The 23,691-nt window shown below is 44.0% G+C and overlaps 1 protein-coding gene and 1 pseudogene across 7 annotated transcripts in view; one reads left to right on the top strand and one right to left on the bottom strand.

The window, feature by feature from the left end:
• SLC4A5 (solute carrier family 4 member 5) overlaps window positions 1-15,660 on the bottom strand; it is a 103,005-nt gene extending 87,345 nt beyond the window's left edge. For 6 of the 7 annotated variants that reach the window (XR_003524758.2, XM_027622886.2, XM_027622889.2 and 3 more), the window contains exon 1: window positions 11,398-11,424. The gene's annotated coding sequence lies outside the window, so the exon portion shown is untranslated. Of the gene's footprint in view, window positions 1-11,397; window positions 11,425-15,628 lie in introns of those variants that run through there. The other variant, XM_027622887.2, reaches the window with a different exon arrangement.
• A 3,494-nt stretch (window positions 15,661-19,154) lies between these two features.
• Window positions 19,155-20,304, top strand: LOC113938419 (annotated as a pseudogene).
• Window positions 20,305-23,691: the final 3,387 nt, after the last annotated feature.

The following is a 23,691-nucleotide window of genomic DNA, read 5'->3' as shown; positions in this document are numbered from 1 at the left end:
ATGATCTTTTTGGAGGGATTAGAGGACATCAGGAGCTGGAGAGATATTTGATCTCAAAGACCCTGAAGACTTCTCAAGACCAGAGCCATGTGAGTAGCCTTCTAGTTCACAGCCCCTTCTCCACCCAAATGGTCTGTGCTGGCTGCCTGCTAACAAAAAGGGGGATAGTAGTAATGACGGTGGAAATGGTAGAGGGAGAAGTGGTAGGGGGAATGGTAGCGGTGGCAATATGGTAGCTGGGCACACATGGACATTGGAGAGGCACCAGTGGAGGTGCTGGAAGTAAGGATGGAGGCGATGAGGGGCAGATGGAGGTGGTGGAGGCAGTCGTGGTGATGGAGGAAGGGACAAGAAGATCCCCTGAATGACAGAGTAGGAGATTCTTGTTACTGACTCTTAGGCTGATGACCCTTGATGAAGCTGACCTGCTGGGATTACAAGTGTGAAATGGTAAAGCCATGGCGTTAGAAGTCTGAAGAACCTCATTCTGTCCCCAGAGCTGTGCAGTCTTAAGATAATCACTTCACCTCTCTGGACTCCAATTTTCTTGAAGTAGAGTTTGCACTTAAATGGTATCTTGTTAGGGGAAACTCTTCCCTCTCCTTCTAAGCCCTTTACCCTTCCCTGTAAAGTGGTAGCTTCTGTCCTTTCTAAAGTCTCAAAAAGAGTACTTTTCACTTACCTTTCTACCTCCTCACTCACTTTCACCTGGAAGAGGATGAGTGACTCAAGCGATTGGCACATTTGGGAAAATAAAATAGGCATGTGCCATGGCTCAGATCCATCTGAGAACTGCCTACTTCAGAGAAAGTCCAAGCTGGGCTCCTCTCCTCCTCTCTTCACATCAAACTTCCAGGGCAGGTTCTCACCCTGCAGGTAGGGAGTCCTCCAGTGTTGGGTAGACAAGCCTAGCTCTGGCAGAAAAAATTAGGAAGCCTGATTGTGGTTGTATATTCTAAGCCAAATTCTCCAATCTGCTTTACCTGTTACAAAGTTATTTTGACTTCTACCTATGGGACTTCTGTATCTTATTATTTCTCATTTGATTCCAAGCATAGAGGGAAAGATTGTAAACAAGTATCCTCCTCAATACCAATGCTGATGAATTAATGAAAGAGACTGCACTGAGTTGATTGGACAAAACAGTCTCTAAATTTCCTTCAAGGTGTAACATCCTGTGATTCTATGAGTCTGTGTCTCTGGAGTAGAACAAATATTTGTGAAGCTGGGTGGAAGGCTGAGACTCAGTGGACAACTTCCTAATCTCTGTCTCTCTTTTTTCCTGCTTTTCAACCCGATGAAGACCTCTAGTCTCCAGACATCTTCCTCTTCTCCCCCTCCACCAGCCCTGCATGGCTTCTTCACCCGCATTCTGGTCTGGACCCCATGATGAATTACTTCACTCTTCCTTCATTGATACCCACAACTTCTTGTTCCTGCCCTGCCAATCTTTTGGTCTAAATCAGCCCCACTGCTACCCATCTCCTCCTATACTGAGCTCTCTTTTGTCTCTGGAGAAAGCCTGTATTCAGGAGGAGAGAAAAGAGCCAAGACAGAGAGTGGTAGAAGTGTGTGTGTGTGTGTGTGTGTGTGTGTGTGTGTGTGTGTGTGTGTGTGTGTGAGAGAGAGAGAGAGAGAGAGACACTAAGAGACAGAATGGAGAGAGACAGACCTCGTCCAATGGTACCTATGGCCAGCTCTACCCCTGTCCTTTCCCGTGGTTTAGTTTTGTGACTGAAAAATGTTGAAGGGAGAGCTGGCCATCCCATTTCTCTTCTCTCCCTCACCTTTGGCCCCATTCACATTACTGCTAAGGAGACTGGTTTGTCCAGTGGGCATTAAGCACTGGGACAAATGCCTGATGGCTTTCAGTCCTTCCTCACCACCAGAGTGGTAAGGGCTGAGACCCATGCATTGGCTTGGGAGCAAGGGAAGAGATTGGACCCAGTGGGTTCTTAGTCAGAAGTGTTCCCCCCCTCCCCTGGGACATTTGGCAATGACTAGACACATTTCTGGTTGTTAACACTGGGATGAGAGTCCTCCTGGCCTCTAGTGGGTAGAGGCCAGAGATGCTGCTAACATCCTACAATGCACAAGACGCCCCCACAACAAAGAATCAGCTGGCCCAGACTGTCAATAGTGCCAAGGTTGAGAATCCTGGATTAGACTGCTCAGACCCCTCTGGTTCTAGAAACCAAAATGCCTCTAACCCAGGCCAAAAGAGTACTCCACACGGGCCCACCTCAGTCACCAGGATGCTACAAGGAGGGAGGAAAGGCAAAGATTCTTAGTAATTTGCAGCTTTTGACCTCTGGGCCTCCATTTCCTTTGGAGACCTGGCACACAGGGGTGGTTACCAACAAGGACAGATACCTTTCCATCTTCAGCTCAATGCCACCTGAACCCCACCTGGGTTTAACAGATGGCAGTGTTTAGGCAGGTTTGACATTGGGTCCTGGCATAGGGGATGAAGTCTCATGAAGGAAAAATGAGCTTCCTACCCCTGTGTTGGTGGGAATAAGGATTCATTTGGGGCCCCAGCAGGCTTACATAGAACTTTTGCCCACAAGAGGTTTTCTACAAGCTGGGCAAGCCTCATGCCAATACGTGTGATTTTTGGCTCTCAGATTGTTTGTGCCAAGCTTTGGCGGGTGGTACAAGATTGGCTGCCCCAGATTCTTGTCCACTTTAGCTGCTTTTGAACTGTATCCAGGGTTGAGGAGAGAACATATGTGGCATGTCAAGACCGTACGGGAAGGCAAGAAAAGCTGAGAGATATCTTAAAGGGAAGCTGAGAAGCCTGAGGAGGCCAGGCTCAGGTTATGCAGTGGATGGGTTCTCTCCCTCCTCCATCTCCATCTACCCCCAGTCACTGCTGTGGCCTGTGGCCAGCAATAGCACAGACCTCAGCTCACTCTGCACCAACGACACTGCACGTTCTGCTGTTCCTCCAACATCCCAAGCTCATTCCCACCTCAGGACCTTTGCACTTACTGCCTCCCCAACCTTCAGCTCTCTCATGTACTCAGCTTTCTGGTCAAATGCTACCTACCCAAGAAAGTCCTCCCTGACCAGCCTATCTAAAATACCCCTCTCTAGCCTTTAACTCTGCCTTATTGGTCTATATGGCATTTCTATCCAAACCACATTTTGTGTTTGTTTGTTTTCATTACTTTCTCTTCCTCTGATATGGCAGGGACTTTGTCTTGTTCACTGAGGTATCCCTGACACCTATAATAGAGGCTTATAAATGGTTGGTTCGAATCCTGGCTCCACAAACTATGGGATGTTGAGCAAGTCACCTATCTATTTTTTTCTTCAATTTCCTCAACTGAAAAATGGAAATATTAATCATACCTACTTCAGTGGTTGTTATGAAGAACTGACTGAATCATGTATATAAAATCTTAGGTCAATGGCTGGCACACAAAATAATTAGGATCAGCTAGTAATATTATAATTATTCTACTCCCGGGAAGTTCACGCCCTGCCTATTCTGAGGAGGTGGGAAGTGGTATTCCTGGCAGTCTGCAGGAATGGAGCAGTTATTGTTACTTCTCTGGGAACCAAAAATCCCTCTGCAGGCCCTGAACTGGGACCTTTTTTCTCCTCTGCCTCTGCTCTCTGCTGCCCTCTGAAGGCCCTGGGTGGAGGCTGGCAAAAGAGAATGTTAAGGACTCCGTGGATGACATATTTCCCAAAGAAAAATGAGCCATCCCTTTCTTTAAGCAAGCCAGACTTCCAAGGTGGCAAGCCTGGCCCTTGCCAAAGCTGCCACTGGGGCCATCATTTGACAAACTCAATTAGGAATTACTGAGGCCACAGAGGAACTGCAGGTGCTTGGGAATCCATCCCTTAGACTGGCTCCAGGAGGGACCCAGAGCAAACCCACTCCTCCCTTCCCCCAGGCTGTACTTCCTGAGCCTGGGGACAGTGATCCGCCAGCCAACCTGAGCCACCCTGGAAAGCCATTCCTCACCCTGTGCCTCATTCCCTATCGGACTGTGTGTCACCATGTGGGTCAAGTGATCTTCACATTATCAGCCTAAAATGAGAGGGAAAGCCACACCTCTGGGGGCTTCTGGATGGTGATTCATTAACAAGAATCTGGAAACACACACTGTCTGATGAAAAGATATAATGGGGGGAAAATTTCATTTTCAATAGTGACAAAAATCCTAAAACATCTAGAAATAAACTTGCCTAGAAATGCATATTTTATATGAGAATGTATGAGAAAGTTTTGCTAAGAAGCACAAAATAAGGTAACATATTCCTGAATGGGAAAATCGAACAGGGCATATATGTTAAATATTCATAAATCTATCCACATTTTAAACATGACAAAAAATCACGGTTAAGATATTAGCTTAGAATTTATGGAGCTTTTACTATGTGCTAGGATCTGTGCTAAGAGCTTTACAAAATTACCTCAGTTAATCCTACAGCAACCCTATGTGATCATTGTCATTTATGAAGGAAAGGGCTGTGTAGTGGTTAAGAGCAGGAGGTCACATGACTTTGGGCAAGATACTTATAACCCTGAGACTTGGTTTCCTCATCTGTAAAATGGGAATAATAGTATGTATCTCATGAGTTTCTAAGTGCTTAGGATTAAATGAGATAATTTGGAATAGTGTCTGGTAAGTGCCGAGCACTTAATTAATATGAACTACTGTTATCCGCATTTATAGATAAGGAAATTAAAACTCTGAGAGGATAAAATAACGCCCAGGTTTACCCAGCTGGCAAATGGCTGAATTAGCCTGGAGGATAGGGTTAGGGAGCCTTTCCTAAAAGATACAGAAAATTATAATATCATAATAGTTAAAACAGGAAGCACACCTTAAAGGCATTTATATATGCCTTGCAAAATAATGTTCTGAATGATTAGCCAGTGCCTGCTATTGATGAATGAATGAATGAATAGCCAGCCTGCTATTTTCTTTACTTCGTTTCCTTCCCCCCATTAAACAGACCATTCCATGCTTTGCCTCAGGGAGGGCATGTGAAAGCAGAAAAAAGAGATAAAAGGAGCCTCTTCCCTCAGGACAATAGAAAAGACTCCTGACCAAACCTAGACTGAAGTATGGGAAAGATGGTTATGATGATCAAGGCTGTCCCATCCCCCTCACCCAAGGTGGCACAGAGACATGGAGAGAGACTCAGTGCGCCACAGAGACCTCTAGGTGCCAACAAACAAGAACCGATGGACAGGACAGATGATGTCAAGGGTAGGAGCCTTTGTAGGTCCCTAAGAGTCCAGCACCCCACCCCACTCCAACCCCGGATTGGAAACTGGAACGGACAGGGCTTTAAAAAGACAGCATCGTTTTTAAATGGAGGCTCAAAATACAGATGGAGAGAGTTAGAAAATAAACTAATGCTTCTTATACACTTCAGGTTAGAGGCTGAAACTGAGATTCCAAAGGATAGATTTTTAAAGAAAATACTGTTGGAGAAATGTGTTATTAAAAATTTTTCCATTTAGAGGAGAAGCTTGGGCAGTGAACAAAGGCAGCAATGTATTTATTTACTGGACTCAGCACATTCACCTCTACCCTGAAATTAAATGTGATTGTCCTTAAGACTGGGGTTGAACTTGCATCCCAATTTGCCTTGGACAGTCACCATCTGCCCACTTGTCTTGGCTTCATTGTTAGTAGTGCCCCCTTTCATTCTCAAAAGCCTTCCAGTTTGGGCAATAAGTTACATTGTTACTCTGTTAAGATTTTAAAATTCAGCAATCCTGTGGGTGAGCAACTCTTAGCTAGATGCTATGAAACAGAAAGTAAGAATTTCCAGGCAGGGTGGCTGGAGGCCAGCAGAGCAATGAAGTGAAGCCTCAGGAGGGCCTGAGAATCTCACCTGGATGGGAAAGGAAGGGGCAGGTGGTGTCTCATGAGAGGAGCCTTGGTTAAGGTTGAAGGTCAGGTGCTGTGTGGAGTTAAGAGGACACTGGTGGGGTTAGAATGGGATGTTTGAACTTAATCTTTCACACATGAAACAGCTCAGGGTGTTTCAACAGCATAGCCGAGGTTATGCCCATGGAGCAGACAAGAAATGGAACCCAGATTACGTTTGGGGTTAAGGTCTGGGAAGCTAAAGAGAGACTTGGAAAGGGGGGTTGTCTACTCTATACCCTTTTACTCCTACTAAATTTTGAATCTTGTGACTGTATTACCTATTCAGAAAAATATAGAAGCAATATGGAAATTTTAAGGAACCAGGCTACCTTGTCCATATTCTCTAGATAAACTGTGGAATCATTTTGTCAAGTTTTTAAGAATGCCATCAGTAAAACAAGTGGCCTTTAAACATTTGAAAAGATGTTCAACCTCATTTAAAAAAAAATGGGAGGGCTGTCTGGCTGTCGGCTAAGCGGTTAAGCATCTGCCTTTGGCTCATGTCCTGATCTCAGGATCCTGGAATCTGAGAGTCATGCTCCCTGCTCAGTGGGAGTCTACTTGTCCCTCTGCCCCTCCCCCCACTCATGCTCTCTCTCTCTCTCTCTCTCTCTCTCAAATAAATAAATGAAATCTTAAAAAAAAAGAAGCAAATTAGAGCCACAGTGAAAATCAGCAAATATCAAAAGGCTTCACAACACCAACAGTGGAAGAAAATGGGCTCTCTTCCACACAATGGCCAGTGACCCTGCAGTTGGGCACAGACTCTACGGGGCCACTTTGGCAATATTTATAAAACTTTAAAATGCACATACCTTTGGGTAGCAGCAACTCTTTGTCTAGAAATTTATCTTATGGATATACTCCCATCTATGTGGGAGGCAGTTACCCAACCTCCCTGCATTTTTATGTCAGAAGATTATCATGGGAATTAAATGATATAATATATGGAAAGAATTTTATTTTATTTATTTATTTTTTAAGATTTTATTTATTTATTTGACAGAGAGAGACACTGTGAGAGAGGGAACACAAGCAGCGGGAGTGGGAGAGGGAGAAGCAGGCTTCCTGCTGAGCAGGGAGCCCAATGTGCGGCTCGATCCCAGGACCCTGGGATCATGATCTGAGCTGAAGGCAGATGCTTAACGACTAAGCCACCCAGGCGCCCCTACATGGAAAGAATTTTAAAGATGACACACAATAAATGCTCAGTAAATTCTGGCTGTTATTATTACAGCACTGTTTGTGGCAGCAAAGCACTGGAAACAACCTGAATGTCCATCTATTGGGGACTGATAAAAAAAAGTTTTGTCTGTACGCTGGAAAACCATGAAGATTTAAATAGAGTGAATACTCTTTAAACAGTGCTATGAAATGATCTTTAGAAATATTAAGTGGAGGGACAAAAGCAAAGTGTAGAAGAGTGCTTATGGTTTGCCACCATTGGGGGGGTGGGCAGGCACGCCTATAGGGGCATAGTCTCTCCACGGAAGAAGTCACGAGAACCTGGTTTCATTGAAGAGTCCTGGGAGCAGGACTGGGAGGCAGGTGCTCAGGGGCCACTGGTATAACCTCTTGTCTCTTTTATATTGTCCACATAGGGATGTATTTGTTATTCAAAACAAATAAATTCTACTTCTGGATATATACCCCAAAGAGTTAAAAAGCAGGGGCTCAAACAGGTACTCTTATTGTACACCAATGTTTGTTACTTACAATAGGCAAAAGGTGAAAACAACCCAAATGTTTATCTATAGATGAATGGATAAACAAAATGTAGCATATCCATGAAATTCAATATTATTCAGACTTTAAAAGGGAGGAAAAGGGTGCCTGGCTGGCTCAGCTGGTATAGCATGTGACTCTTGAGCTTGGGGTTGTAAGTTCAAGCCCCACATTGGGTGTAGAGATTATGTAAAAATAAAATCTTAAAAAAAATTTTTTAAATGAAAGGAAGGAAATTCTAACACATGCTACAAATGGCTGAAATATGAGGACATTATGCTAAGTGAAATAAGTCAGACCCAAAAAAGAAAAATACCGTATGATTCCACTTATATGAAGTACCTAGAATAGCCAAATTCATAGAGACAGAAGACACAATAGTGGATCTGGGGCTGGGGGAAGGGGAAATGGGGAGTCACTGTTCAATGGATACAGAGTTTCAGTTGGGGAAGATGAAAAAGTTCTGGATACGGATGGTGGTGATGGTTGTAGGGTAAAGTAAATGTATTTAATGCTATTAAATTTGTATTCTCAAAAAGAGTTAAAATGGTAAATTTTGTTATACTTACTTTACCCCCAAAAAGTAAATAATTTAAATTTAATTTTAAATAAGATAGTATATCATTGTAAACACTTTTTTTAAATAGTCATTTTTTTACTTTGATTGGAGTTATGTTAGATGTAGAGATTGATTACAAGGAGCTATAAGGTATGAGACACAACAAAGAATAAGCCCTAAAAAAGGACCCTTGGTCTCCAAACCCTGGCATTCTCCACGACAGGTGAACCTACTGTGCTGACTGGCTTCTGGGGGATTCCTGATACAGAGCAGAGGTGAAAGGCTGAAGCGGGACCAAGGAAGGAGGGCAAGCAACTTCATCCAAAACAGGGAAGATAAAGGAAGGGAAGAGATGATGGGCAGGGGCAGAAGCAGAGAAAATTCCCACCTGACCACATAGACTTTCTCCATGAGGAAAGAGGTGAGGGGTGGGAGTGTGTGCCTTTGGGGTGGATTTTGAGGGTAGTGGAAAGGTTGACCTTCAAGGGGTCAGCCCAGGGATGTGTAAGGGAATCGCCATGTCCCCACTGAGGACCCCGGTGAGGCTGGAGATCAGACATGTGTAGAGACCATTTTCCTCCTCCTCCCACCTCTTCTCCCTCCCCAGGCAACAACCCTGAAGCATTCGCAGACCCCTGGAAGCTAAATAATTAAAGAAGAGTAGAAAGCAGGACTTTCCGTCCAGACCACCAACCACCATAGGCCTCTCTTCTTCATTAACACCAGGTTGGGATGGGAAGAGGCCCCAATTTTACATTGAGATTGAGGTTTGGATTATCATTGGGATCAACATTATCATTTCTGAGATGAGCCTGAGACCAAGGGTGACCAGAACAATCGTATGACTTGTCTAAATTTCATCCAGGGGCAGAGCAAGATTCAGCCACACAGAATAAATTTAAAAAGAGCAATCACAGGTAAAAAATCAGGCTGCTTTCTGATTTTACCCCATGAGTCATCCTTATTTAATGGAACACTTACGCAATACTATCTTCAACTGTTACTTAACATGCATATATCTTGCACATCCCACTAGATTGTAAGCTCTCTGAGGGCAGGGCCCATGTGCCATTTATCCCCATACTGCCACCAAAGCCCAGCAAAGTGCCTTGCATGTACACAGTAAGCCATAGGGTTATACGATTCAGTGCATGGGGACAGTGTCACTGATGACATGACTACTGTACATGTGTACCATGGTAAAAACTAGCTAGGTAGCTAGAAGCAGCCAGGCAGTGCTTTGGAAACTCATCCCAGAAAATTCCTTAGCTAGATCACTGAGTTCATGAAATACACTTTAAAAGGGGCGGGAGGCACCTGGGTGGCTCAGTTGGTTAAGCATCTGACTCTTGGTTTTGACTCAGGTCATGATCTTAGGGTCCTGGGATCAAGCCCTGCATTGGGCTCCCCCTCAGCAGGGAGTCTGCTTCCCCTCTCCCTCTGCTCCTCCCCCTGCTCATGAACTCTCTCTCTCAAATAAATAAATAAATAAATAATAAATCTTAAAAAAAGGGAAAAGAGCCTGTGTTCAAGGAATTCTGATATAAAATGATGTTGCAGTTTGCCCAGGTTTAGGGTAAAAGGCATAGAAATGAAGTAGGTGTGGATGATCATGTTCTGTTTCTCTGTTAGAGCTGTTGTTCTGAATTGGGGAAGCAGGCTAAGATGTAAGAGGAGGGTGGGATCAGACCCAGCTCATGCCCTATGATAGTAGGAATGAACGCTGCAGTGCCCCATTAGGCTTCAAACCAAGCTGAATCCATTTTGGAGTAAGGAATCTTAAAGGGCTCCTGTCTTCAAGAGTATATAAAATGATCCAAATTACATACTTCTGAGAGAATAAATTAGCTGAAGAAGCACAGAGCCCAGCTCTTTAGATAGGGAAGTAGATCTCAAGTAGCTCAAGAAGCAAAATTTTCTACAGATGAAGGTTATGAAAAGGAAACCCAAGACCAGTTGATTCTGGTTTGTGGATAGTAACATCCGAGAACACGCTCTGCTATCTATTTCATGTGACTGCATCACTTGTGCTGAAGTATCTCTTTATTGGCCTGGCCTCTGTCAATGGTCACAGAGCGGGGAGGTAAAAGAGAAGATATTTGAGCATCTCCATCAGTAAGTCTAAGTGCTTGATTACTGCCTCTCTGAGAAGATGAACTGAACTGAAGGGAGAGTGGGCAGGCATTCAGTCAAGCGACAAGCCAGTTACTGAGCACCTTCAATGGATGGGGAAAGACGGCTCTCCTCAGACTGGGCAACCCAAAATAAGCTAGGGGGCGAGGGGGGGAAACAGCATAGTTGGTGGGTTTTTAGGATACTCCTGAGAACATTCCTCAGCTCATGAGCTCACAGCTCAGTCCCAAATCGCAGGAAAGTAAAAAAACCCTTTCTTGGGGACAGAAGTCCACAGAGCTAAGGGCTCCGAATTTCCAAGTTAGAATTTCATCAAGGGCTGGGTGACCCTTTCTTGAATAGCCAGCTGATCCCCAGAAGTCCTGATTTGCAAGAACTACAGTCTGTTACATCTAGGAAGAGAGATGAGGACTATCTCCCTGGCTTCTCATGCATCACCTCCTTCCCATTCCCTAGAGCCCATAAAGCCGATCCTTGGTAAAGGTCACCTCCTTCAGGTGGGAAAACTTAACTGAAGTGGGGATTTTTATATAAGTCTCATGTTTCCTGGACTCATAGGAGCCTCCAAGAAGATGCTGGAAATAACCCTTATTGAATTGAAAGAAGCTTGAAGTAAGCACAGGACCAACCCCCGTGACTTCCATGGCTGAATAACCTGGATTTAAGAAGGGCAGTTAGAACTCCATACAGAGAGTACAACTAGATCTAGATCTCAGCCCCTCAGTGCATGTCTGACCATTGCACAGATGCACATGTGCATAGATACTCCCCTCTCCAAAGGTGGGGGCAGGGGAACGCAGAATAGCAACACCACCAACAGGACAACCTGATCATTATCTTACTGGTCCTTCACTATGTTGAAATAGTTAAAAATTAATTTGGACAACAGATTGTCCCTTATCTTTGCTCTCTAAATCTTGCACAGGCTTTTAGCAAAAAGCAACACAATTCTCACCTGACCCTCTGTGGGCTGGAGATTCCTGCCTACACTATTGGGTTCATTCATTCACATCCCCAAACCTGAACCTACAACCAAGCTGTTAACTCCATATATTTAAAATCCACTCTACTCACCCCGTGCAGTAGCCTGTCGCTCCAGTGCCCTTGAATCCAGTCCTTTAGGGTGGGCCTTGCAGTTGGAACCCACCCACCTCTCCTTTTTTTCTACCTCTGCTATTAACATAGCCCCTCCTCTATTACCTCACCAACCAACTATTTTAGAACCAAAAAGTCTTTGTCTAGTCACAGACACTGTAAAAGTAACATTTGTTTTACGTTTTTAAATCTAATGTCTGTGTCTTCCGCAATTCTTACTGGTTTATCTAATCAGCACGTCCTAGGGAGGTTTATTACTTGTGGGTTTAGCTTGCTTGAGCCAGCTGAGGCATTCCCCCTGCTCCAGAAAATCAGCTCCTTTAGGAGACGATCCCTGGGAAAGATGTCCTCTTTGCTTTGCCTCTTCTCTTCAGAGGCCTGAGATTATGGAGCACGTTCCACATCCCACCGACCCTCCAGTTCTGCAAGCCCCAATTCCTGACTCTTCGCAGAAGGATATGGACAAGATAAACGAAGAAGGCATTTGAACAAATCAAACCCTACGAGAAAAACGTTCTGTACTTTGTGATTTTTCTAAGTTTTGTGCTGATTTTTGCCCTCATCTTAACTGCTTTGTAAGTAGGAAAGATATAACTATCAGTGGAAGAGGGCAAGGAGAAGGCAGAGACAGTGAGTGGGAAGTGAGGGGAAAAGAAGTGCTAGTGGGGAAGGGACACACAGTGTTGGGTGTGGGCACACAGTGTAGAGGGTGTGGGCACACAATGTTGGTGGGCAGACACAGTTTGGGTGTGGGCACACACAGTTGGGGTGTGGGCACACAGGGTTGGGGTGTGAGCACACAGTGTTGGGTGTGAACACACAGGGTTGGGTGTGAACACACAGTTGGGGGATGTGAGCACACAGTGTAGGGGGTGCAGGCACACCATGTTGGGGGGCAGACACATAGGGTTGGGGTGTGAGCACACAGGGTTGGGGTGTGAGCACACAGTGTTGGGTGTGAACACACAGGGTTGGGGTGTGAGCACACAGTGTTGGGTGTGAACACACAGGGTTGGGGTGTGAGCACACAGTGTTGGGTGTGGGCACACAGTGTAGGGGGTACAGGCACACAATGTTGGGGGGCAGACACACAGTGTTGGGTGTGGGCACACAGGGTTGGGGACAGACACACAGTGTTGGGTGTGGGCACAGAGAATTGGGGTATGAACACACAGGGTTGGGGTGTGAGCACACAGTGTTGGGTGTGGGCTCACAGGGTTGGGGTGTGGGTATACAAGGTTGGGGTATGAGCACAGTCTTGGGGTTGGCACACAGTGTTGGTATGTGTGAGCACACAGTGTTGGGTGTGAGCACACAGGAGTTGGGGTGTGGGTATACAAGGTTGGGGTGTGAGCACAGTGTTGGGGGTGGGCACACAGTGTTGGGTGTGGGCACAAAGTGCTGGGGGATGGGCACACGGTTTGGGTTGTGGGCACACAGAGTAGGAGGGATGAGGAAGAGGAGCATGCTGAAATCTCTGCTAGTCTAGGCATCTCTGGACACCAAGCACTGGGCTCAGTGACACACACAGCTTCTCTTATTTAACTCTCAACAGTCCCGCCAGGCAAGGATTTTCATCCCCAGATGAAACCTTGCAGATATGGAAACAGACTCAGAGCGTGTAATACTAGCCCATGGACTCATAGATGTAGGAGGAAGAACAGGGGTTGGAAGTTCCATTAAAAAATGAACTCCACCCCTTTTCTTACCCAGGTCCTATTGTAGATTGACTGAGTGTTTTCAGACCCATATTTCAGGGTTTACCTTTTCTTTCAGATAGGAAACTTATCTTCTGTATAAAGTCCTGACTCTGTTCCTAGCTCACTGGGGTTTCCCCCAGTGGAAAAGCCACACATGCAGCAGACATGTGGAAAAGTGTGTTTTGGAGGCCATGGCTGAGCCATAACTTTAACCCTACATCCTACTTTCTTCCCATAATCCATGAAGTCAAAGACTAGCAAGACTAGGATGACCGACTCACCTTGGTTTGCCTGACACTTTTCCAGTTTCAGCTCTGAACGAACTGCAGCCTAGGAAACCCCTTGTCTGGGGCAGATGGGGATAGCCTGGCCCAGAAGACACAGCCTCCAGCCTCAGGGAGTTTCCAGCAAATCGGGAATTAGACAAATACACAAGCAGAAGAGTGCAAGGCCCCATAAAACAGCACAAAGGGAGGGAGGGGTTCAGTAAAAGAGAAACCATAGATGTTTAGAGGACTTACTCATTTCACAAATGGTCATTGCTTACCTTCAAAGTCTTGGGCCATAGATTAGGCCCTATGTGTTAAAGAAACACTTCATGGAGGGGCAGCTGGGTGCGGAATCAGTTGAGCATCCAACTCTTGATTTCTGCTCCGGTCATGATCTCAGGGTCGTGAGATTCAGCCTGTGGAGGCCCTGCATGGGCCGCTCATGGAGCTCCATGTCAGGCTCTGCACTGGGCATGGAGCCTGCTTAAGATTCTTTCTCCCTCTCCTGCTGCACTGCCCCCTTGTGTGCACGCAGGCGCACAAGCCTGTGTGCATATGCACTCTCTCAGAAAGAAAGAGAAAGAGGAAAGAAGGAAGGAAGGAAGGAAGGAAGGAAGGAAGGAAGGAAGGAAGGAAGGAAGGAAGGAAGGAAGGAAGAGGAAGGAAGAAAGGAAAGGGAAGGGAAGGGAAGGGAGGGGAGGGGAGGGGAGGGGAGGGAGGGGAGGGGAGGGGAGGGGAGGGGAGGGGAGGGGAGGGGGAGGGAGGGAAGGGAAGGGAAGGGAAGGGAAGGGAAGGGAAGGGAAGGAAAGGAAAGGAAAGGAAGAAATAGAAATACTTCATGGAGAAAATGGCCTTCAGTAGGACGTGAAGGGAAAGGGTATAGGGGTGGGATTTGGAACAGCAGGCAGGACAGAAGGAGCCATAAAAACAAAGACCTAAGTGGTGGAAGAATGCAGTGTACCCCAGGAACTGGGGGGGCAGTTTCCCAGGTACAGGGCGGGTTTGGGAGGAAAAGGACTGGGCCATTCTAGGGAGAGACATAATTATCAGCAAATGTGTCTGAGCTCCAAGGAATGTGGAATGGGACCTGGTACAAGAATGGAAAGATTGGCTTCAGAGTGGATTGCAGCACAGGTGGGAAGACCTGTTGGGCCGTCACTGCCAAGCATTCCAGGAAAACGCTTTGGTTTCGACCCACCCAGATTTTGTTTGAATCATTTGGATATTTAGTTCAGATATTTTAGCTTTTGGTTTTGGTTTTGGTTTTTCACTTCATGGGGGAATTAGAGGGTGAGGTTCACCCTGGGTTGATGAGGGGACAGGATGCCCGAAGGGAACAGGTCTGCAGGCTGAGGATCCTTCCTGATAAAGGAAATAGGGAGGGGACTGCTGTGGCAGCAATGTGCTTTCCTGCTTGTGTCCAGTGTCCACTGGGGGTTCACTGGAGTTCTTGCCTGTTCTCTGTTCAGCTCTAATAACACCTTTGCTGTCAACCAATGCACATTCTTATTTACTTTTTTTTTCGCTTAAAACAAAAAACATAATTCCAAGAATTTTTATTTACTTTGAGAGCCTTTCTGCCTTGCTGTAGAAGAACAGTCGTTCATTTGTTGTGTGTGAGCAAAGCAGGATGGAGGCTGGGGCACACGGCCTGACGTGCCCCCACTGCCACTGACTGACACAATGCCTGATGTCTCGGGGCCTCGGGGCTTTCCCACTCTACCCAATTCTCAGGTGATCCCTCTTCTCTCCGTGTGAGGAGGCAGGTTCCTCTGCAAGGGTGATGCAAGTTCAGTTTACGTCCAGAACTCTAGCAGCAAGGGACACTGAGAAATAAGATTTGGGGCTTTCTAATCTCTCCCATGAGGAGGGTGCAATGGAGCTTAAGAGAGCCTATCCAAGAATGTATCACAAGGTTTCTAAGTCTTGACCAATGGTAAAGTTACATTTGGTCTTCCAATCTACGTGATGTATCTCTTCCATAAAACAGAACCCAAGCTGAGGGCGGGTGGTGGGGTGAGAGGCATCCCTTCCCCTCACTGTGCCCCAGGCTGAGCCATTCAGCCTCGGCTAGGAAGCCGGCTCTGCAGGAACATGGCTGTCCCACCTGAACCACGTGAGTGGAGTGAGGCTGGAGGACTTTCCTGCCAAAGGGACAAGAGCTTGGTGTCAGATCCCAAAGAATCTACCATACAGCAGTCCCCGCTTCCCCACAGGTTCACCTTCTATGGTTTCAGTTACCTGCAGTCAACTGTGGTCCAAAAGCAGGTGCTCCTCCTTCATTTGCAGGTCAGCAGGAGCCTAAGGCTACATATGTCACAGCGCCTACGTCATTCCCCTCACTTCGTCTCATCACGTGGGCATTTTCTCATCTCACAGCGTTACCAGAACAGTAGTAACATACAATAAGCTGTTTTGAGAGAGATAGCACATTCACATAACTTTTATTACAGTATATCATTATAATTGTTCTATTTTATTATTACTTGTTGTTAATCTCTTATTGTGCCTAATTTATAAATTAACATATGTATGCATGTATAGGAAAAAACATAGTCTATATGGAGTTCGGTACATCTGTGGTTTCAGGCATCCATGGTGGTCTAGGAATGTATCTACATAAGGGAGAACTACCATACTTGTTTTCCAGCGTTGCTTTGGAATTTTCCCCTTTTCTTTCCTTTCTTTCATTAAAAAATATAGTTTCAGCTGAACTTAGGGAGGAAAGAGAAGTAAATGTAAGAGTTCAGTTCCTCTTGAAACTAGAGATTTGATTCTTATTAAGGTTGAATTTTTCGGCTGGTATTGAACCACTGGATTATTTGTGAATTGCTATTCGTATTTATGTTTATACTGGTGTGTTTCTCTTTTCTTATTTATGTATAAGAATTTTCATATATTGTAAATATTTTTCTATGTTGTCATTTGTTATTCAATTTTAATGGACTTTTTTTCCTTCCCAAAGGGCTTAGTGCATGTGTGTGTGTTTTAAAGAAGTCAAATTTATCCATATTTTTCCATTAAGGTTTCTAGTTTTGTTGGCAATCTCAGAAGCACTTTAACCATCCCCAAGTTTATGTACACCTATATTTTCATCTAGTTCTAAAAGTCATCTGACTTGAATTTAGTGTATGGTGTAAGATAAAGATTTAACTTTATTACCCTTCCCCACCCCGTGCTACATCACCATTTGTCAAATTATGTATCCTTTATCCAATAGTTTGAAATGCTACTTTTATCACATCCTAAATGTTTCTGTGTGCTGAGTCTGTGCTCAGCCAACCATCCTGACAGCATGTTACGCACACGGTTACCTTTTGCTACCACTCGCTCTCCCCTCAAACCACTGTGCTTGGATTAATTTTTTAAAAGATTTTATTTATTTATTTGACAGAGAGAGACACAGCAAGAGAGGGAACACAAGCAGGGGGAGCGGGAGAGGGAGAAGCAGGCTTCCCGACGAGCAGGGAGCCCGATGCGGGGCTCGATCCCAGGACATTGGGATTGTGACCTGAGCCGAAGGCAGACACTTAATAACTGAGCCACCCAGATGCCCCTGTGCTTGGATTTTTGCTCCCACTGTGTTACAAACATTTCTCTGGCAAAGCTCATCATCAGACACCTACTAGCCAAAGTCTGTGGATGCTTTTTAGGGCTTTTCTTGATAGACCCCTCTGGTATATTTGACATTGTTGACAGTTCTTTCCTTCCTGAAGTCCCTTCCCTTGGGGGTGGTTTTGTTTGCCTGTTTGTTTTGTTTTGGTATATTTGGGGACATTTGGATCTTTAGGCACATGCATCTTCATCTTTGCTGAATCCCACCACAGGGTTCTCCAGAAGGACTGTAGTACTTCACACGCCCACAAGCAGTGTGCGATAGGCTAACAGGATTATTTAAGGACTAGCGTTGGTAGAGCTGAGCGCTCCAGATCTCTGCCCCACAGCATTTGCTCAGCATCCCCATGTGCACCTTCTTCCCACAAATCTCTCTCTTGTGAACTTGAATCCTGCTGCTGGCCTAAGCCAAACCCATGATCATCCCCATTCTCCCCACAACACAAACTAATTGAGAGCGTTAAAGGCTCACTCTCCTAAACCTCATTTTTGCATTTTGTTCCCTGCCCCCAAATCACCAGAGGCTTTCCAGGGCAGTCAAATAAAGTCTGAGCTCCTTGGATTGGCACCCAAGGCCTTCCCCTGCCCAGCTTCCTCATTCTTTCCAAGGCTTATTTCCCCCTATTCTCTATGGGAAAGCACTTGAGTCCAGGCAAGGGGACCCATTCTGGTGCTGGGGGGTAAACCAGTATGGCCACTCTGCAAAAACATGTGGCAATATTTAATAAGGATGAAAATACACATACCAAACGACCAAGTAATTCCACTTTTGTACATGTGTACCAGGGTATGTGAACAAGGATATTTATACAGCCTGGTTTATAGGTGCTCAAACTTGGAAGCAACCTAAATGTCCTTCAAGAGCAGAATGGATAAGTTCCAGTCTCTGTACCCTTCCTCACTCTGACCCCCACTAACCTAGCATCAGTGGGGAGATTTCTTTTTCAGACAACATATCTTCATTTAAAACAGGAGCCCAACTACTTACTGTACAAAACAGGATTCTTTTCCCCCACTGAAAAATGAATTTCCTATATCATTGTGTAAATATGTAGGAAAACTCTAACAAGTTGAGGTCAACTACTTGTTTTATCATTGTGTTCATCTAAGTACTCTTTTTTAATCCCCTTTTAAAAGTTTATATACAGTAAAATCCATTCTCTTTTAGCATTCATTTTTAACATTTTTTAAAGATTTTATTTATTTATTTGACAGAGAGAGATAGTGAGAGCAGGAACACAAGCAGGGGGAGTGGGAGAAGGAGAAGCAGGCCTCCCTCTCAGCAGGGAGCCGGACGCAGGGCTCCATCCCAGGATCCTGGGATCATGACCCGAGCCGAAGGCAGACGCTTAACAACTGAGCCACCCAGGCGCCCCAAAGTTCATTTCTAAGAGTGTTAACAAATGCATAGAGCCTATCCTTTGCTTTTTTTTTCTTTTTACAAAGTAGTATCAACATAGTCTCACATAATTTATCTTACATTTTGCCCCCTGAGATCTGAGACTTTGGAAAACAAAGTTTGATTTCATAATTTGGTAAGCAAGTTGTGTTTACTCCATGAGTTCACAAAAGTTCAGTCTCACCTATTGGTCCTTGCTCAATTGTTTGCATAGGTTCCGATTGTCTTCTAGAATGGCCAGTCATGGGCTGACTCTTTCCACCAAGATCAGAAGGGAAAACAGGCCTGGCTTTCAACTCTCTATGGACACTTGACAAGCTGTTGCTGCAGGTGAAAGGTCCAGCCAAGGATCATCTAAACCAGGTGCCCTCGGCTGCCAAGTATATACGTGACCTAAAACTCCAGGAGAGGGTCAGCCATTTCTAAGCTACCTTGTCATCTAGAAAGTGCCAAGATTTGATAGCCTAGGCACTGAGGGAGAGAGAACACTTGTCCCCACACTTCTCCAAGAAAGGCAGGGAAACTTGGACCCTTAGTAGGCATATAGTTTTCAAAATACATTAAATCAACTAAGTTAACTTTTTAACCATAAATCCAGCATTCTATTTGTTCTGACATGATGCAAAAATTTTTTTAATTTTTCATTGATTAAAACCTAGAAATACTTTCATGCCATCCCATCAAGAGACCAACCACTACCTTACCCAATATTTTATCCCTCCCTACCCCAGTTGTTTTGACCTTTATTCTTCAATGGATGACTTCAAAAATGGGATGCTAAGCCTCACCAAGATGGTGACCTTGATGGCCTGCCCCTCTGAGGTGGCCAGCTCCTCTCGTGAGGTAGGAATTAACATATCTTACAAATTTCCAGGTGGTGCTGATGCTGGTGGTCAGGGGACCACACTTTGAGAATCACAGCTATAAATCTAAAAATGTATAGGAAATGTGGAAGGCAGAGGAATCTATTAACACCATGAGGATATATTTTAAATCCAGACTCTAAGAAATAGTTCCTTCAACAAATAAATTATAAAGAAAAAGAAAGCAAGAAAGAACCTAGAGATTACAAGAGACTTAGTAGGCATGGAGAGTAGGGCCAAGAGAGCACAGTCAAAATACAAGCTTTGAACTCTATATGAAGCTGGATGTCAACATCTACCAGATTCTGCCCAGTACTTCCAACAGCAGCTACAGGCTGGACTTCAGGACAGCCTACTTAGACTGGTCACCTCCAAATCACTTTAGAAGGGAAGGTTGCCTATCAACTCGAGTATAAAATATCACGGGAGCTCTTTCTATGAGCACCAGTAGAAACAATATCCTATCATTGTTGAGGAGATAGTGACAGATTCCAGCTTCTACTGTGTAATCTGGTTCCAGGATGACACTGGGCATAGTGCTTTCACTGACATTTACTTCATAGATCAGGTGATGCCTTTGACATCCTTCTGCAAAATTACTTCAAGTGGGTAAAGCAAGTATCTAAGATGTCCAGTGCATCTCAAGAACTGGACACTCATCCCAAGTTGGATCTGGGCTTCAAGGAAGGACAGATCATCAAGTTGATTAATAGGAACCTTGCAACCAAGAGATGATGGGTTTCTTAGCCCAGGCTACAGGGGACTGGGGGTCTAAGTTTACTCCCAGACCCACTTGGAGGCAAAGTCACTATTCCTCCTCCATCCTCAGATGATGCCATGAGCAACCATGTTGCCCCCACCATCCATTCCAAATCTAACCATGGAGGTAGTGACACAGATAACCTTTTAGGATAGGCTTCTCCTACTCCTGTCATGACACAAGCTCCAGGCTCTGAGCAATGACTTGGGGAGACTTTGGCCCTGCCTCCAGCTCTGTTCCAAACCTGGCACCACAGCCATCCAACTAAGTCCAGGACTGAACAGCCTTGGCAGAACATCAAGAACGGACTTGAAGAATAAAAATGACCTTGAGAAGAAAACCCCATCTTTGATGAAGAAAATGGACAAGGTGCAGAAAAGACTTTTTCTAAACAATTGCAATATATATTTGTTCGGGGGATGATCAGAATACTTACACAGAGCCAGCAGATATTCTTGAAGACCTTGTCATAGAGTTCATCACTGAAATGATGCACAAGGCAATGTCAATTGAAAGACAAGATCAATTACAAGTTGAAGATTTCATCTTCTTGATTTGAAAGGATCCAGGGAAGTTTGCTAAGGTTACTCGTGATTACTGTGAATGAAGAATTGAAACAGGCTGGAAAAGAATTTGATGAAGCCTACTATGGATTTGACACTCTTTCTAATTTCTGAACCTTTATTATCTTGTGGGGCAGCCATAGATAGTAACTGAATATTTTCTACAGTAAGGTCCATGTAATTGAAAGATGGAGAAACACAAAATTCTCATGTCTTCAATTTTAGAGTGATATCTGAGTTTTAATTGCCTTTGATATTATCATATTTGAATTACTTACTGGTTTTCAATGACCACACAAAAGTTAAATTATCTTGCAAACCACACAGTTCCTTCTGACTTTTGACTCCAAATGATGAAGTAGTACTTGTATTAGGTGTCTTTGTGCCATTGTAAGCTATACTACAGCTGTTTAATATGTGAAATCTAAATGTCACTTTGACCCTGTGATACCTGAAATATGTTTCATTATTTTCAAGTTTCTGGACAACAGTAATCTAACAGATTAAAGATAATGACCTGTTGAGTCACTATATTGTATACCTGAAATTAATTTCACACTGTATGTTAACTGGAATTTAAATAAAAACTGAAAAATAAGGATAGTGAACTGGTCTGTGTTTCTGTTAAGTAGAAAATGATATTGGAATATAGTCTTTTGTAAGAATGTTTATGTCTTAAAAGATAACTTGCTTTATTCTTTTCTTTAGATAGCGAGTGATTTTTTGGAGAAACTAAATTTCATGTGAATGCTTGTGTTGGAAAGCTTTTTTGACTTAAAACCTTTGGGGCTGATACATACTATATGTCAAGTTGTAGAACTCATTCTCCTGGATCAGATTAAAGCTTCTAAAATACACGCTTTTAGTAGTAGTTGGAATGGAATTGTTAAAGAGCTGATGGCAGAATAAGCATTTGGGGTAGTGTTTTATTAACATATTTGTTAGTTCTTGTTCATTATGGAAATATGTACTTGATTAAAATCAAATATGGCTATGGAAACCACTTCCTCACCTTCCTATAGTTCAGGATATACATATTTTGTATGTAATTAGCTATACTTTATTAAATTATTGCACTTAGTTTAAAATAAGGATTTAAATTGCATTTAAAGAGATCAGTGAATGTTAGTTTGTGAAATGGAGCATTTTGTGCGCTGTTTATAAACATTATATATCAGTAATTGGGGAAACTCTACTTTCTTAAGCTATTAATACCAGGAATAAGATATGAAAAATTAAGAAATGACCCATGACCCTAGGGACACAAATCTTTAAGTTGGAAACCCCTACTCTGTCCCAGAACTAAAAGTACTGGACAGTTTTTTTCTTAACTTTCCCATGGCGTGCAAGCTGGTTTATGTCATTCCCTTTGATGTTACTTGCTGTGTATCTGCCGTCTCCTACTCATTAACAAGGCGGGAATAGTGGGGCTTACCATACCTGTGGCTTACTGTGAAGGGCACAGCAGGCCAGGGAGAAATGACCTCTAACGTCTGTAAAATTCTTCTCCACCTTTTACATTTATTTCAGTCATCTTATGATTCTTGTGCACCTCTTTGTGAAGTCTTATTTAGCAATTTCAGGGGACAAGAAATCCTTGCACTTCCTTCTCCCCTGAGCTAATTCTCTGAAAATGGATAGACTAACCTGAGTGTCTATAAATCCAGAATTTGGGTAGGGATAGGGATGGAGAAAGTTGTCTTCCCTGGGTGCTGTTCTATACCCTTCTTCACTGCATCCAGTGCTGACTGCAGCTCCATCACCCTCTTGTGCGTTCACACGTCCATTCCTATAGGAAAAGGTTGCGTCCATGGCATCTCTGCTATTCTTTTCTGTTGGTTGAGAAGCGCATCTTTGGCCTGTAGGTATGGCTTGGATGAAGGAAGTTCAAGGGGCTGCTCTCAGTTATATTCTAGAGAAAGTTTGTTTTCTTGTAGCTCTGTCCTGTTGCTGCATGTGAAGCAAAGCTTTCCTTGGTATTCGCCCCATTGTTTAATTATTGACAGGTTTAGAATTTCTAACCTGACCTGTGGAGCAGAGAGGTTGAAACCACTTAGCTCATGATGAATACCCATGTTGCTATCTGGCCCCTGTCTGTGAACATTTGTCAGTCTTAAAGTTCTTCAGTAGAAATGTGTTACATCATCATTTATAAAGTTGAAGGGTCATAGCTCCAGCTAACTGACAGGCTTCCCAAAGTGAAGGCTCTAGTACCCAACACCTAGAGAACCTCAAAAGCAGGTTGCTCTCCCACCACTTTCCCTTCCCTCTAGGCCCCCTTTCCATGTACAATGCTGCGAGGAGAATATTCCTTCACAGGTGAAGGGGCCCTATCAGTTTGTCGAATTAATGGGCAACTTGAGGTAGAAATAAGAGGATAGAATTTCTTAGCACTTATTTGGATGCTGTTATGGACTGAATGTATATGTACCTCAAAATTCATGTTGAAATCTAATCCTTAATTTGATGGTATTTGGAGGTAGGGCCTGTGGGAGGTGATTAGGTCATGAGTGTGGAGCCTCACAAATGGGACTAGTCCACTCCTGAGAGGCTAGAGAGCTCGCTTACTCTCTTTCTGCCATGTGAGGATCCGAGATGTCAGCTGCCTGCAAGCGGAAGAGCACCCTCTCCTGAACACAACCATGCTGGCACCCGGATCTCGGGCTTTCAGCTTCCACAACTGTGAGAAGTAACTTTTTGTTGTTGATTAAGCCACTCAGTTTATAGTATTTTGCTATCACAGCCCAAGCAAAGACTGATGCTTGCAATCTGAATAAAGGAAATCCTTAAATTTAGTTTCAAAATATATTCTCTCTCTTGATTTCCCTCCTTTATCTCTTCCTAACTTTGGGTTCATTTTTTTTTTTTCCATTGTACTCCCCCTCCAGCAGCTCTATGCTTGCAGAACCACGGCAGGGCATCTTTAAAGTTTTAAATAGAGAACACTAAAAGGAAAATCTCTACAACCACTTGTGACTAAGTACTGGGAACCTATGCTCTCAATCTTCCTCCACATTGTTTTTTTGTATTCTCAAGATGATTCTATATGTGTGTGTGTGTGTATACATATATGTAATATATATGTATATATTGCTGACATATTG

Source organism: Zalophus californianus, chromosome 8, assembly GCF_009762305.2.
Source record: "Zalophus californianus isolate mZalCal1 chromosome 8, mZalCal1.pri.v2, whole genome shotgun sequence".
NCBI classification, from domain to species: domain Eukaryota; kingdom Metazoa; phylum Chordata; class Mammalia; order Carnivora; family Otariidae; genus Zalophus; species Zalophus californianus.
Note: the sequence above shows the minus strand (reverse complement) of the source record. Positions and strands in the feature narration are given on the sequence as shown.